The following is a 16,763-nucleotide window of genomic DNA, read 5'->3' on the forward strand; positions in this document are numbered from 1 at the left end:
CAAACCTCACCCATCTGAACCTAACCATCACCGAAATCGAAGAAATGGACATTGCCAAAATATCTACAAAACGTGCTTACTTCACTATACCTTATCCAACCTAACCTAACCATCACCGAAGTCAGAGAATTCGACATTGCCAACATATCCACAAAAAGTTCTTATCCTACCAAACCTCACTTATCTGAACCTAACCATCACCGAAATTAAAGAATTGGACAATAATAAAATATCCACAAAACGTGCTTACCTCACAATACCTAACCCAACCTAACCTAACCATCACCGAAGTCAAAGAATTCGACATTGCCAAAATATCCACAAAAAGTTCTTATCCTACCAAGCCTCACCCATCTGAACCTAACCATCACCGAAATCAAAGAATTGGACAATGATAAAATATCCACAAAACGTGCTTACCTCACAATACCTAACCCAACCTAACCTAACCATCACCGAAGTCAAAGAATTCGACATTGCCAAAATATCCACAAAAAGTTCTTATCCTACCAAACCTCACCCATCTGAACCTAACCATCACCGAAATCAAAGAATTGGACATTGCGAAAATATACACAAAACGTGCTTACCTTACAATACCTAAACCAACCTAACTTTACCATCACCGAAGTCAGAGAATTCGACATTGCCAAAATATCCACAAAAAGTTCTTATCCTACCAAACCTCACCCATCTGAACCTAACCATCACCGAAATCGAAGAAATGGACATTGCCAAAATATCTACAAAACGTGCTTACTTCACTATACCTTATCCAACCTAACCTAACCATCACCGAAGTCAGAGAATTCGACATTGCCAAAATATCCACAAAAAGTTCTTATCCTACCAAACCTCACCCATCTGAACCAACCATTACCGAAATCGAAGAAATGGACATTGCCAAAATATCCACAAAACGTGCTTACCTCACTATATTTTAGCCAACCTAACCTAACCATCACCGAAGTTAGAGAATTCGACATTGCCAAAATATCCACAAAAAGTTCTTATCCTACCAAACCTTACCCATCTGAACTTAACCATCACCGAAATCAAAGAATTGGACATTAATAAAATATCCACAAAACGTGTTTACCTCACAATACCTAACCCAACCTAACCTAACCATCACCGAAGTCAGAGAATTCGACATTGCCAAAATATCCACAAAAAGTTCTTATCCTACCAAACCTTACCCATCTGAAACTAACCATCACCGAAATCAAAGAATTGGACATTGCGAAAATACCCACAAAACGTGCTTACTTCACAATACCAAACATAACCTAACCTAACCATCACCGAAATCAGAGAATTCGACATTGCCAAAATATCCACAAAAAGTTTTTATCATACCAAACCTCACCCATCTGAACCTAACCATCACCGAAATCAAAGAATTGGATATAGCGAAAATATCCACAAAACGTGCTTACCTCACAATACCTAACCCAACCTAACCTAACCATCACCGAAGTCAGAGAATTCGACATTGCCAAAATATCCACAAAAAGTTCTTATCCTACCAAACCTCACCCATCTGAACCTAACCATCACCGAAATCAAAGAATTGGACATTGCCAAAATATCCACAAAACGTGCTTACCTCACAAAACCTAACCCAACCTAACCTAACCATCACCGAAGTCAGAGAATTCGACATTGCCAAAATATCCACAAAAAGTTTATATCCTACCAAACCTCACTTATCTGAACCTAACCATCACCGAAATCAAAGAATTCGACATTGCCAAAATATCCACAAAAAGTTCTTTTCCTACCAAACCTCACCCATCTGAACCAACCATTACCGAAATCGAAGAAATGGACATTGCCAAAATATCCACAAAACGTGCTTACCTCACTATATTTTAGCCAACCTAACCTAACCATCACCGAAGTCAGAGAATTCGACATTGCCAAAATATCCACAAAAAGTTCTTATCCTACCAAACCTTACCCATCTGAACCTAACCATCACCGAAATCAAAAAATTGGACATTGCGAAAACATCCACAAAACGTGCTTACTTCACAATACCTAACATAACCTAACCTAACCATCACCAAAGTCAGAGAATTCGACATTGCCAAAATATCCACAAAAAGTTCTTATCATACCAAACCTCACGCATCTGAACCTAACCATCACCGAAATCAAAGAATTGGACATAGCGAAAATATCCACAAAACGTGCTTACCTCACAATACCTAACCCAACCTAACCTAACCATCACCGAAGTCAGAGAATTCGACATTGCCAAAATATCCACAAAAAGTTCTTATCCTACCAAACCTCACCCATCTGAACCTAACCATCACCGAAATCAAAGAATTCGACATTGCCAAAATATCCACAAAACGTGCTTCCCTCACAATACCTAACCTAACCTAACCTTACTATCACCGAAGTCAGAGAATTCAACATTGCCAAAATATCCACAAAAAGTTCATACCCCACTAAACCTCACCCATCTGAACCTAACCATCACCGAAGTCGAAGAAATGGACATTGCCAAAATATTCACAAAACGTGCTTATCTCACTATACCTTATCCAACCTAACCTTACCATCACCGAAAATAGAGAATTCGACATTGCCAAAATACCCACAAAAAGTTCTTACCTACCAAACCTCACCCATCTGAACCTAACCATCACCGAAATCAAAGAATTGGACATTAATAAAATATCCACAAAACGTGCTTACCTCACAATACCTAACCCAACCTAACCTAACTATCACCGAAGTCAGAGAATTCGACATTGCCAAAATATCCACAAAAAGTTCTTATCCTACCAAACCTCTCCCATCTGAACCTAACCATCACCGAAATCAAAGAATTGGACATTGCCAAAATATCCACAAAACGTGCTTACCTCACTATATTTTAGCCAACCTAACCTAACCATCACCGAAGTTAGAGAATTCGACATTGCCAAAATATCCACAAAAAGTTCTTATCCTACCAAACCTTACCCATCTGAACTTAACCATCACCGAAATCAAAGAATTGGACATTAATAAAATATCCACAAAACGTGTTTACCTCACAATACCTAACCCAACCTAACCTAACCATCACCGAAGTCAGAGAATTCGACATTGCCAAAATATCCACAAAAAGTTCTTATCCTACCAAACCTTACCCATCTGAAACTAACCATCACCGAAATCAAAGAATTGGACATTGCGAAAATACCCACAAAACGTGCTTACTTCACAATACCAAACATAACCTAACCTAACCATCACCGAAATCAGAGAATTCGACATTGCCAAAATATCCACAAAAAGTTTTTATCATACCAAACCTCACCCATCTGAACCTAACCATCACCGAAATCAAAGAATTGGATATAGCGAAAATATCCACAAAACGTGCTTACCTCACAATACCTAACCCAACCTAACCTAACCATCACCGAAGTCAGAGAATTCGACATTGCCAAAATATCCACAAAAAGTTCTTATCCTACCAAACCTCACCCATCTGAACCTAACCATCACCGAAATCAAAGAATTGGACATTGCCAAAATATCCACAAAACGTGCTTACCTCACAAAACCTAACCCAACCTAACCTAACCATCACCGAAGTCAGAGAATTCGACATTGCCAAAATATCCACAAAAAGTTTATATCCTACCAAACCTCACTTATCTGAACCTAACCATCACCGAAATCAAAGAATTCGACATTGCCAAAATATCCACAAAAAGTTCTTTTCCTACCAAACCTCACCCATCTGAACCAACCATTACCGAAATCGAAGAAATGGACATTGCCAAAATATCCACAAAACGTGCTTACCTCACTATATTTTAGCCAACCTAACCTAACCATCACCGAAGTCAGAGAATTCGACATTGCCAAAATATCCACAAAAAGTTCTTATCCTACCAAACCTTACCCATCTGAACCTAACCATCACCGAAATCAAAAAATTGGACATTGCGAAAACATCCACAAAACGTGCTTACTTCACAATACCTAACATAACCTAACCTAACCATCACCAAAGTCAGAGAATTCGACATTGCCAAAATATCCACAAAAAGTTCTTATCATACCAAACCTCACGCATCTGAACCTAACCATCACCGAAATCAAAGAATTGGACATAGCGAAAATATCCACAAAACGTGCTTACCTCACAATACCTAACCCAACCTAACCTAACCATCACCGAAGTCAGAGAATTCGACATTGCCAAAATATCCACAAAAAGTTCTTATCCTACCAAACCTCACCCATCTGAACCTAACCATCACCGAAATCAAAGAATTCGACATTGCCAAAATATCCACAAAACGTGCTTCCCTCACAATACCTAACCTAACCTAACCTTACTATCACCGAAGTCAGAGAATTCAACATTGCCAAAATATCCACAAAAAGTTCATACCCCACTAAACCTCACCCATCTGAACCTAACCATCACCGAAGTCGAAGAAATGGACATTGCCAAAATATTCACAAAACGTGCTTATCTCACTATACCTTATCCAACCTAACCTTACCATCACCGAAAATAGAGAATTCGACATTGCCAAAATACCCACAAAAAGTTCTTACCTACCAAACCTCACCCATCTGAACCTAACCATCACCGAAATCAAAGAATTGGACATTAATAAAATATCCACAAAACGTGCTTACCTCACAATACCTAACCCAACCTAACCTAACTATCACCGAAGTCAGAGAATTCGACATTGCCAAAATATCCACAAAAAGTTCTTATCCTACCAAACCTCTCCCATCTGAACCTAACCATCACCGAAATCAAAGAATTGGACATTGCCAAAATATCCACAAAACGTGCTTACCTCACAAAACCTAACCCAACCTAACCTAACCATCACCGAAGTCAGAGAATTCGACATTGCCAAAATATCCAGAAAAAAGTTCTTATCCTACCAAACCTCACCCATCTGAACCTAACCATCACCGAAATCAAAGAATTAGACATTGCAAAAATATACACAAAACGTGCTTACCTCACAATACCTAACCTAACCTAACCTAACCATCACCGAAATCAGAGAATTCGACATTGCCAAAATATCCACAAAAAGTTTTTATCATACCAAACCTCACCCATCTGAACCTAACCATCACCGAAATCAAAGAATTGGATATAGCGAAAATATCCACAAAACGTGCTTACCTCACAATACCTAACCCAACCTAACCTAACCATCACCGAAGTCAAAGAATTCGACATTGCCAAAATATCCACAAAAAGTTCTTATCCTACCAAACCTCACCCATCTGAACCTAACCATCACCGAAATCAAAGAATTGGACATTGCCAAAATATCCACAAAACGTGCTTACCTCACAAAACCTAACCCAACCTAACCTAACCATCACCGAAGTCAGAGAATTCGACATTGCCAAAATATCCACAAAAAGTTTATATCCTACCAAACCTCACTTATCTGAACCTAACCATCACCGAAATCAAAGAATTCGACATTGCCAAAATATCCACAAAAAGTTCTTTTCCTACCAAACCTCACCCATCTGAACCAACCATTACCGAAATCGAAGAAATGGACATTGCCAAAATATCCACAAAACGTGCTTACCTCACTATATTTTAGCCAACCTAACCTAACCATCACCGAAGTCAGAGAATTCGACATTGCCAAAATATCCACAAAAAGTTCTTATCCTACCAAACCTTACCCATCTGAACCTAACCATCACTGAAATCAAAAAATTGGACATTGCGAAAACATCCACAAAACGTGCTTACTTCACAATACCTAACATAACCTAACCTAACCATCACCGAAGTCAGAGAATTCGACATTGCCAAAATATCCACAAAAAGTTCTTATCATACCAAACCTCACCCATCTGAACCTAACCATCACCGAAATCAAAGAATTGGACATAGCGAAAATATCCACAAAACGTGCTTACCTCACAATACCTAACCCAACCTAACCTAACCATCACCGAAGTCAGAGAATTCGACATTGCCAAAATATCCACAAAAAGTTCTTATCCTACCAAACCTCACCCATCTGAACCTAACTATCACCGAAATCAAAGAATTCGACATTGCCAAAATATCCACAAAACGTGCTTACCTCACAATACCTAACCTAACCTAACCTTACTATCACCGAAGTCAGAGAATTCAACATTGCCAAAATATCCACAAAAAGTTCATACCCCACTAAACCTCACCCATCTGAACCTAACCATCACCGAAGTCGAAGAAATGGACATTGCCAAAATATTCACAAAACGTGCTTATCTCACTATACCTTATCCAACCTAACCTTACCATCACCGAAAATAGAGAATTCGACATTGCCAAAATACCCACAAAAAGTTCTTACCTACCAAACCTCACCCATCTGAACCTAACCATCACCGAAATCAAAGAATTGGACATTAATAAAATATCCACAAAACGTGCTTACCTCACAATACCTAACTCAACCTAACCTAACTATCACCGAAGTCAGAGAATTCGACATTGCCAAAATATCCACAAAAAGTTCTTATCCTACCAAACCTCTCCCATCTGAACCTAACCATCACCGAAATCAAAGAATTGGACATTGCCAAAATATCCACAAAACGTGCTTACCTCACAAAACCTAACCCAACCTAACCTAACCATCACCGAAGTCAGAGAATTCGACATTGCCAAAATATCCACAAAAAGTTCTTATCCTACCAAACCTCACCCATCTGAACCTAACCATCACCGAATTTAAAGAATCGGACATTGCAAAAATATACACAAAACGTGCTTACCTCACAATACCTAACCCAACCTAACCTAACCATCACCGAAGTCAGAGAATTCGACATTGCCAACATATCCACAAAAAGTTCTTATCCTACCAAACCTCACTTATCTGAACCTAACCATCACCGAAATTAAAGAATTGGACAATAATAAAATATCCACAAAACGTGCTTACCTCACAATACCTAACCCAACCTAACCTAACCATCACCGAAGTCAAAGAATTCGACATTGCCAAAATATCCACAAAAAGTTCTTATCCTACCAAGCCTCACCCATCTGAACCTAACCATCACCGAAATCAAAGAATTGGACATTGCCAAAATATCCACAAAACGTGCTTACCTCACTATACCTTATCCAACCTAACCTAACCATCACCGAAGTCAGAGAATTCGACATTGCCAAAATATCCACAAAAAGTTCTTATCCTACCAAACCTCACCCATCTGAACCTAACCATCACCGAAATCAAAGAATTAGGCATTGCAAAAATATCCACAAAACGTGCTTACCTCACAATACCTAACCCAACCTAACCTAACCATCACCGAAGTCAGAGAATTCGACATTGCCAAAATATCCACAAAAAGTTCTTATCCTACCAAACCTCACTTATCTGAACCTAACCATCACCGAAATCAAAGAATTGGACAATGATAAAATATCCACAAAACGTGCTTACCTCACAATACCTAACCCAACCTAACCTAACCATCACCGAAGTCAAAGAATTCGACATTGCCAAAATATCCACAAAAAGTTCTTATCCTACCAAACCTCACCCATCTGAACCTAACCATCACCGAAATCAAAGAATTGGACATTGCGAAAATATACACAAAACGTGCTTACCTTACAATACCTAAACCAACCTAACTTTACCATCACCGAAGTCAGAGAATTCGACATTGCCAAAATATCCACAAAAAGTTCTTATCCTACCAAACCTCACCCATCTGAACCTAACCATCACCGAAATCGAAGAAATGGACATTGCCAAAATATCAACAAAACGTGCTTACTTCACTATACCTTATCCAACCTAACCTAACCATCACCGAAGTCAGAGAATTCGACATTGCCAAAATATCCACAAAAAGTTCTTATCCTACCAAACCTCACCCATCTGAACCAACCATTACCGAAATCGAAGAAATGGACATTGCCAAAATATCCACAAAACGTGCTTACCTCACTATATTTTAGCCAACCTAACCTAACCATCACCGAAGTTAGAGAATTCGACATTGCCAAAATATCCACAAAAAGTTCTTATCCTACCAAACCTTACCCATCTGAACTTAACCATCACCGAAATCAAAGAATTGGACATTAATAAAATATCCACAAAACGTGTTTACCTCACAATACCTAACCCAACCTAACCTAACCATCACCGAAGTCAGAGAATTCGACATTGCCAAAATATCCACAAAAAGTTCTTATCCTACCAAACCTTACCCATCTGAAACTAACCATCACCGAAATCAAAGAATTGGACATTGCGAAAATACCCACAAAACGTACTTACTTCACAATACCTAACATAACCTAACCTAACCATCACCGAAATCAGAGAATTCGACATTGCCAAAATATCCACAAAAAGTTTTTATCATACCAAACCTCACCCATCTGAACCTAACCATCACCGAAATCAAAGAATTGGATATAGCGAAAATATCCACAAAACGTGCTTACCTCACAATACCTAACCCAACCTAACCTAACCATCACCGAAGTCAAAGAATTCGACATTGCCAAAATATCCACAAAAAGTTCTTATCCTACCAAACCTCACCCATCTGAACCTAACCATCACCGAAATCAAAGAATTGGACATTGCCAAAATATCCACAAAACGTGCTTACCTCACAAAACCTAACCCAACCTAACCTAACCATCACCGAAGTCAGAGAATTCGACATTGCCAAAATATCCACAAAAAGTTTATATCCTACCAAACCTCACTTATCTGAACCTAACCATCACCGAAATCAAAGAATTCGACATTGCCAAAATATCCACAAAAAGTTCTTTTCCTACCAAACCTCACCCATCTGAACCAACCATTACCGAAATCGAAGAAATGGACATTGCCAAAATATCCACAAAACGTGCTTACCTCACTATATTTTAGCCAACCTAACCTAACCATCACCGAAGTCAGAGAATTCGACATTGCCAAAATATCCACAAAAAGTTCTTATCCTACCAAACCTTACCCATCTGAACCTAACCATCACCGAAATCAAAAAATTGGACATTGCGAAAACATCCACAAAACGTGCTTACTTCACAATACCTAACATAACCTAACCTAACCATCACCAAAGTCAGAGAATTCGACATTGCCAAAATATCCACAAAAAGTTCTTATCATACCAAACCTCACCCATCTGAACCTAACCATCACCGAAATCAAAGAATTGGACATAGCGAAAATATCCACAAAACGTGCTTACCTCACAATACCTAACCCAACCTAACCTAACCATCACCGAAGTCAGAGAATTCGACATTGCCAAAATATCCACAAAAAGTTCTTATCCTACCAAACCTCACCCATCTGAACCTAACCATCACCGAAATCAAAGAATTCGACATTGCCAAAATATCCACAAAACGTGCTTCCCTCACAATACCTAACCTAACCTAACCTTACTATCACCGAAGTCAGAGAATTCAACATTGCCAAAATATCCACAAAAAGTTCATACCCCACTTAACCTCACCCATCTGAACCTAACCATCACCGAAGTCGAAGAAATGGACATTGCCAAAATATTCACAAAACGTGCTTATCTCACTATACCTTATCCAACCTAACCTTACCATCACCGAAAATAGAGAATTCGACATTGCCAAAATACCCACAAAAAGTTCTTACCTACCAAACCTCACCCATCTGAACCTAACCATCACCGAAATCAAAGAATTGGACATTAATAAAATATCCACAAAACGTGCTTACCTCACAATACCTAACCCAACCTAACCTAACTATCACCGAAGTCAGAGAATTCGACATTGCCAAAATATCCACAAAAAGTTCTTATCCTACCAAACCTCTCCCATCTGAACCTAACCATCACCGAAATCAAAGAATTAGGCATTGCCAAAATATCCACAAAACGTGCTTACCTCACAATACCTAACCCAACCTAACCTTACCATCACCGAAGTCAGAGAATTCGACATTGCCAAAATATCCACAAAAAGTTCTTATCCTACCAAACCTCACTTATCTGAACCTAACCATCACCGAAATCAAAGAATTGGACAATGATAAAATATCCACAAAACGTGCTTACCTCACAATACCTAACCCAACCTAACCTAACCATCACCGAAGTCAGAGAATTCGAAATTGCCAAAATATCCACAAAAAGTTTTTATCCTACCAAACCTCACCCATCTGAACCTAACCATCACCGAAATTAAAGAATTAGACATTGCAAAAATATACACAAAACGTGCTTACCTCACAATACCTAACCTAACCTAACCTAACCATCACCGAAGTCAGAGAATTCGACATTGCCAAAATATCCACAAAAAGTTCATATCCTACCAAACCTCACCCATCTGAACCTAACCATCACCGAAATCAAAGAATTAGGCATTGCCAAAATATCCAAAAAAAAACACGCTTACCTCACAATACCTAACCCAACCTAACCTATCCATCACCGAAGTCCGAGAATTCGACATTGCCAAAAAATCCACAAAAAGTTCTTATCCTACCAAACCTCACTTATCTGAACCTAACTATCACCGAAATCAAAGAATTCGACATTGCCAAAATATCCACAAAACGTGCTTTCCTCACAATACCTAACCTAACCTAACCTTACCATCACCGAAGTCAGAGAATTCGACATTGCCAAAATATCCACAAAAAATTCGTATCCTACCAAACCTCTCCCATCTGAACCTAACCATCACCGAAATCAAAGAATTGGACATTGCCAAAATATCCACAAAACGTGCTTACCTCACAAAACCTAACCCAACCTAACCTAACCATCACCGAAGTCAGAGAATTCGACATTGCCAAAATATCCACAAAAAGTTCTTATCCTACCAAACCTCACCCAATTGAACCTAACCATCACCGAAATCAAAGAATTGGACATTGCAAAAATATCCACAAAACGTGCTTACCTCACAATACCTAACCTAACCTAACCTCACCATCACCGAAGTCAGAGAATTCGACATTGCCAAAATATCCACAAAAAGTTCATACCCCACCAAACCTCATCCATCTGAACCTAACCATCACCGAAATCGAAGAAATGGACATTGCCAAAATATCCACAAAACGTGCTTACCTCACTATACCTTATCCAACCTAACCTAACCATCACCGAAAATAGAGAATTGGACATCGCGAAAATATCCACAAAACGTGCTGACCTCACAATACCTAACAAAACCAAACCATCACCGAAGTCAGAGAATTCGACATTGCCAAAATATCCACAAAAAGTTCTTTTCCTACCAAACCTCACCCATCTGAACCTAACCATCACCGAAATCGAAGAAATGGACATTGCCAAAATATCCACAAAACGTGCTTACCTCACTATATTTTATCCAACCTAACCTAACCATCACCGAAGATAGAGAATTCGACATTGCCAAAATATCCACAAAAAGTTCTTATCCTACCAAACCTTACCCATCTGAACTTAACCATCACCGAAATCAAAGAATTGGACATTAATAAAATATCCACAAAACGTGCTTACCTCACAATACCTAACCCAACCTAACCTAACCATCACCGAAGTCAGAGAATTCGACATTGCCAAAATATCCACAAAAAGTTCTTATCCTACCAAACCTTACCCATCTGAACCTAACCATCACCGAAATCAAAAAATTGGACATTGCGAAAACATCCACAAAACGTGCTTACTTCACAATACCTAACATAACCTAACCTAACCATCACCGAAGTCAGAGAATTCGACATTGCCAAAATATCCACAAAAAGTTCTTATCATACCAAACCTCACCCATCTGAACCTAACCATCACCGAAATCAAAGAATTGGACATAGCGAAAATATCCACAAAACGTGCTTACCTCACAATACCTAACCCAACCTAACCTAACCATCACCGAAGTCAGAGAATTCGACATTGCCAAAATATCCACAAAAAGTTCTTATCCTACCAAACCTCACCCATCTGAACCTAACCATCACCGAAATCAAAGAATTCGACATTGCCAAAATATCCACAAAACGTGCTTACCTCACAATACCTAACCTAACCTAACCTTACTATCACCGAAGTCAGAGAATTCAACATTGCCAAAATATCCACAAAAAATTCATACCCCACCAAACCTCACCCATCTGAACCTAACCATCACCGAAGTCGAAGAAATGGACATTGCCAAAATATTCACAAAACGTGCTTATCTCACTATACCTTATCCAACCTAACCTTACCATCACCGAAAATAGAGAATTCGACATTGCCAAAATACCCACAAAAAGTTCTTATCCTACCAAACCTCACCCATCTGAACCTAACCATCACCGAAATCAAAGAATTGGACATTAATAAAATATCCACAAAACGTGCTTACCTCACAATACCTAACCCAACCTAACCTAACTATCACCGAAGTCAGAGAATTCGACATTGCCAAAATATCCACAAAAAGTTCTTATCCTACCAAACCTCTCCCATCTGAACCTAACCATCACCGAAATCAAAGAATTGGACATTGCCAAAATATCCACAAAACGTGCTTACCTCACAAAACCTAACCCAACCTAACCTAACCATCACCGAAGTCAGAGAATTCGACATTGCCAAAATATCCACAAAAAGTTCTTATCCTACCAAACCTCACCCATCTGAACCTAACCATCACCGAAATCAAAGAATTGGACATTGCAAAAATATACACAAAACGTGTTTACCTCACAATACCTAACCTAACCTAACCTAACCATCACCGAAGTCAGAGAATTCGACATTGCCAAAATATCCACAAAAAGTTCATATCCTACCAAACCTCACCCATCTGAACCTAACCATCACCGAAATCAAAGAATTAGGCATTGCCAAAATATCCACAAAACGTGCTGACCTCACAATACCTAACCCAACCTAACCTTACCATCACCGAAGTCAGAGAATTCGACATTGCCAAAATATCCACAAAAAGTTCTTATCCTACCAAACCTCACTTATCTGAACCTAACCATCACCGAAATCAAAGAATTGGACAATGATATAATATCCACAAAACGTGCTTACCTCACAATACCTAACCCAACCTAACCTAACCATCACCAAAGTCAAAGAATTCGACATTGCCAAAATATCCACAAAAAGTTCTTATCCTACCAAACCTCACCCATCTGAACCTAACCATCACCGAAATCAAAGAATTCGACATTGCCAAAATATCCACAAAACGTGCTTACCTCACAATACCTAACCTAACCTAACCTAACCATCACTGAAGTCAGAGAATTCAACATTGCCAAAATATCCACAAAAAGTTCATACCCCACCAAACCTCACCCATCTGAACCTAACCATCACCGAAATCGAAGTAATGGACATTGCCAAAATATCCACAAAACGTGCTTACCTCACTATACCTTATCCAACCTAACCTAACCATCACCGAAAATAGAGAATTCGACATTGCCAAAATATCCACAAAAAGTTCTTATCCTACCAAACCTCACCCAATTGAACCTAACCATCACCGAAATCAAAGAATTGTACATTGCAAAAATATCCACAAAAAGTGCTTACCTCACAATACCTAACCTTACCTAACCTAACCATCACCGAAGTCAGAGAATTCGACATTGCCAAAATATCCACAAAAAGTTCTTATCCTACCAAACCTCACCCATCTGAGCCTAACCATCAACGAAATTAAAGAATTAGACATTGCCAAAATATCTACAAAACATGCTTACCCCTTAATACCTAATCCAACCTAACCTTACCATCACCGAAGTCAGAGAATTCGACATTGCCAAAATATCCACAAAAAGTTCTTATCCTACCAAACCTCACCCATCTGAACCTAACCATCACCGAAATCAAAGAATTGGACATTGCCAAAATATCCACAAAACGTGCTTACCTCACAATACCTAACCCAACCTAACCTAACTATCACTGAAGTCAGAGAATCCAACATTGCCAAAATATCCACAAAAAGTTCATACCCCACCAAACCTCACCCATCTGAACCTTACCATCACCGAAATCGAAGAAATGGACATTGCCAAAATATCCACAAAACGTGCTTACCTCACTATACCTTATTCAACCTAACCTAACCATCACCGAAGTCAGAGAATTCGACATTGCCAAAATATCCACAAAAAGTTCTTATCCTACCAAACCTCACCCATCTGAACCTAACCATCACCGAAATCAAAGAATTGGACATTGCAAAAATATCCACAAAACGTGCTTACCTTACAATACCTAACCCAACCTAACCTAACCATCACCGAAGTCAGAGAATTCGACATTGCCAAAATATCCACAAAAAGTTCTTATCCTACCAAACCTCACTTATCTGAACCTAACCATCACCGAAATCAAAGAATTGGACAATGATAAAATATCCACAAAACGTGCTTACCTCACAATACCTAACCTAACCTAACCTAACCATCACCGAAGTCAGAGAATTCAACATTGCCAAAATATCTACAAAAAGTTCATAGCCCACCAAACCTCACCCATCTGAACCTAACCATCACCGAAATCGAAGAAATAGACATTGCCAAAATATCCACAAAAAGTTCTTATCCTACCAAACCTCACCCAATTGAACCTAACCATCACCGAAATCAAAGAATTGGACATTGCAAAAATATCCACAAATTGTGCTTACCTCACAATACCTAACCTAACCTTACCTAACCATCACTGAAGTCAGAGAATTCGACATTGCCAAAATATCCACAAAAAGTTCTTATCCTACCAAACCTCACCCATCTGAACCAACCATTACCGAAATCGAAGAAATGGACATTGCCAAAATATCCACAAAACGTGCTTACCTCACTATATTTTAGCCAACCTAACCTAACCATCACCGAAGTTAGAGAATTCGACATTGCCAAAATATCCACAAAAAGTTCTTATCCTACCAAACCTTACCCATCTGAACTTAACCATCACCGAAATCAAAGAATTGGACATTAATAAAATATCCACAAAACGTGTTTACCTCACAATACCTAACCCAACCTAACCTAACCATCACCGAAGTCAGAGAATTCGACATTGCCAAAATATCCACAAAAAGTTCTTATCCTACCAAACCTTACCCATTTGAACCTAACCATCACCGAAATCAAAGAATTGGACATTGCGAAAATACCCACAAAACGTGCTTACTTCTCAATACCTAACATAACCTAACCTAACCATCACCGAAATCAGAGAATTCGACATTGCCAAAATATCCACAAAAAGTTCTTTTCCTACCAAACCTCACCCATCTGAACCTAACCATCACCGAAATCGAAGAAATGGACATTGCCAAAATATCCACAAAACGTGCTTACCTCACTATATTTTATCCAACCTAACCTAACCATCACCGAAGATAGAGAATTCGACATTGCCAAAATATCCACAAAAAGTTCTTATCCTACCAAACCTTACCCATCTGAACTTAACCATCACCGAAATCAAAGAATTGGACATTAATAAAATATCCACAAAACGTGCTTACCTCACAATACCTAACCCAACCTAACCTAACTATCACCGAAGTCAGAGAATTCGACATTGCCAAAATATCCACAAAAAGTTCTTATCCTACCAAACCTCTCCCATCTGAACCTAACCATCACCGAAATCAAAGAATTAGGCATTGCCAAAATATCCACAAAACGTGCTTACCTCACAATACCTAACCCAACCTAACCTTACCATCACCGAAGTCAGAGAATTCGACATTGCCAAAATATCCACAAAAAGTTCTTATCCTACCAAACCTCACTTATCTGAACCTAACCATCACCGAAATCAAAGAATTGGACAATGATAAAATATCCACAAAACGTGCTTACCTCACAATACCTAACCCAACCTAACCTAACCATCACCGAAGTCAGAGAATTCGAAATTGCCAAAATATCCACAAAAAGTTTTTATCCTACCAAACCTCACCCATCTGAACCTAACCATCACCGAAATTAAAGAATTAGACATTGCAAAAATATACACAAAACGTGCTTACCTCACAATACCTAACCTAACCTAACCTAACCATCACCGAAGTCAGAGAATTCGACATTGCCAAAATATCCACAAAAAGTTCATATCCTACCAAACCTCACCCATCTGAACCTAACCATCACCGAAATCAAAGAATTAGGCATTGCCAAAATATCCAAAAAAAAACACGCTTACCTCACAATACCTAACCCAACCTAACCTATCCATCACCGAAGTCCGAGAATTCGACATTGCCAAAAAATCCACAAAAAGTTCTTATCCTACCAAACCTCACTTATCTGAACCTAACTATCACCGAAATCAAAGAATTCGACATTGCCAAAATATCCACAAAACGTGCTTACCTCACAATACCTAACCTAACCTAACCTTACCATCACCGAAGTCAGAGAATTCGACATTGCCAAAATATCCACAAAAAGTTCGTATCCTACCAAACCTCTCCCATCTGAACCTAACCATCACCGAAATCAAAGAATTGGACATTGCCAAAATATCCACAAAACGTGCTTACCTCACAAAACCTAACCCAACCTAACCTAACCATCACCGAAGTCAGAGAATTCGACATTGCCAAAATATCCACAAAAAGTTCTTATCCTACCAAACCTCACCCAATTGAACCTAACCATCACCGAAATCAAAGAATTAAACATTGCAAAAATATCCACAAAACGTGCTTACCTCACAATACCTAACCTAACCTAACCTCACCA

The sequence above is a fragment of the Arctopsyche grandis genome, chromosome 11, assembly GCF_051622035.1.
Source record: "Arctopsyche grandis isolate Sample6627 chromosome 11, ASM5162203v2, whole genome shotgun sequence".
Lineage (NCBI taxonomy): Eukaryota > Metazoa > Arthropoda > Insecta > Trichoptera > Hydropsychidae > Arctopsyche > Arctopsyche grandis.